The sequence below is a fragment of the Centruroides sculpturatus genome, unplaced genomic scaffold (genome assembly GCF_000671375.1).
Source record: "Centruroides sculpturatus isolate CEXI.00-Female unplaced genomic scaffold, Cexi_2.0 scaffold1559, whole genome shotgun sequence".
Lineage (NCBI taxonomy): Eukaryota > Metazoa > Arthropoda > Arachnida > Scorpiones > Buthidae > Centruroides > Centruroides sculpturatus.
In genome coordinates, this window is record NW_019386184.1 from 110,918 (window position 1) to 113,099 (window position 2,182).

The window sequence follows — 2,182 nt, forward strand, 5'->3', positions numbered from 1 at the left end:
AATTAAATTCCTGTCACGATGTTGAATTTCTGCAAAGTGCTGTCTGTAGACGTAGTCTGGTGTGGATTCCTTAGGAAATTGCTTTAAGCTAAGGTCAACACTTATCAAAGGAGTTGACCAAGGTGATATACTACAGACCTCTAGCTGTGAAATGTTGCCTGTGTTTAGATCAATTGTGCTTCTCACATTCTCCATTCTTATGGCGAATGAAGGGACACTGCTTGAGCGAGCTTCAAATAACCTTTTCAGCTGAGTATCTAATACTGTACAATCAACTGAAGGTTTAGTGTAAGATTTCTGTTTTATATAGAAAAATAGAGACAACTGTTCTCTCCTCAGAGATAGTGGAAGCTCATAAGCATCCACATACAAACTTTGTACAGGAGAAGTTCGAAAAGCACCAGTGCACAAACGTAGTGCTTGATAGTGAATTGGATCCAGCATCCGAAGAGTAGATTCTCGCGCAGAGCCATAAACAATGCAACCGTAGTCCAGCTTAGAGCGGACAAGGGCCCTGTAAATCCTGAGCATAAAAACTTTGTCTGCTCCCCAGGATAAGCAGCACAGTACCTTTAAAAGGTTCAGAGATTTTAAACATCTACTCTTCAAATTGCGCAAGTGAGGTAAAAACGTCAGTTTGGAATCGAATATGACTCCCAAGAACTTCGTCTCGTTGACCATTGGGATTTTAACCCCATTTAGGTAAATTTCAGGATCCGAGTGCAAACCACGCCTTCGGCAAAAGTGGATGCACGAGGTCTTCTCTATGTTGAAACTAAAACCATTAATCTTTGACCAATGGTCTATGCGATTTACGGAGGTTTGAAGTTGTCTTTCGATAAAGCTCATGTTGCTAGACTGGCAGGAGATCTGAAAGTCATCCACATACAAAGAGTGTTTCACACTAGAAGGAAGACAGTTAGGTATGCTATTAATTTTAATTAGGAACAGAGTCACACTCAAAATGCAACCTTCAGAAACACCTTCTTCTTGTGTGAAGAGCCTAGATAGTGTGTTGCACATCCTGACTTGGAATCTTCCATTCTGTAGGAAGTTTTTTATAAAAATTGGCAAATTACCCCACAACCCATATTCGTACAGATCACGGAGTATCCCGTATCGCAAACAGCGATCATAGGCCTTCTCTATATCAAAAAAAACAAAGACACTAGGTGCTGTCGTCTAACAAACGCTTCGTGTATAGATATTTCAAGGTTTACTAAGTTATCAGCGGTACTTCTGTTCCTATGAAAACCACTCTGATGTGGTGAGAAGTATTCATTTTTCTCTAAGAGATACATCAAACGTCTGTTTACAATCCTCTCAAAGAGTTTACACAGGCAACTTGTCAGAAACATTGGTCTGTAATTAGAGGGATTCTTGTAATCTTTACCAGGCTTGGAAATAGGAATAATGATAGATAGCCTCCAAGAGTCAGGAAAAGTATGTTATGTCCATATTCTGTTAAACACACACAGCAGATTAGAAAGGGAATTGTTTGACAGATTTTTAATCNCATATCTGCGTTTTTTGTTCAGTTCTTTGATTTCCTCACATTCCTTACTTAACCAAGCTTCTCTAACTTTTCCAGTTTCACGCCTCAATTCATTATTTAGCTTCTTGTACATCATTCTCCCTTTTTCATTATTTATATTTTTCCAATTTCTTCTTTCATCCATTTTCTCAATCATTTCTTGAGTAACCCAAGGCTTTTTTATTCTAACACCATTTACATATCCAAGAAAATTTTCAGCCAATTCCTTTATTGTATCTTTAATTCATTTCCAATTTTCGTTTGGGTCAAACTCACATGGAAGTTCTTTTAATTTATATTCTAATTTATATTCCAGGTTTTCATTAAAATTTAATTCAGTACATTTATATAAGTAATGGATTTACGTAGACAAATACATCACTGCAACATTTCTAGTTCATCGCGTGGTTACTGCTATATTCTGCCTTTGTCTGTATAGTTGTTACTTCACTTGGTTATGTTGTAATACAGTTTTATATTTCACAAGTGATTCTAATAATACTTCTGTCTTCAAGTTAGCATAATTTCTTTCATCGTACGAATTTATTCTCTACTAAACTTTGACATCACGTGTTTAGTTTAGCCACGACGATTCCGCAAATACAACATGAAACACTAGGAAAATTGAAGAATTTGTAATATAGCTCT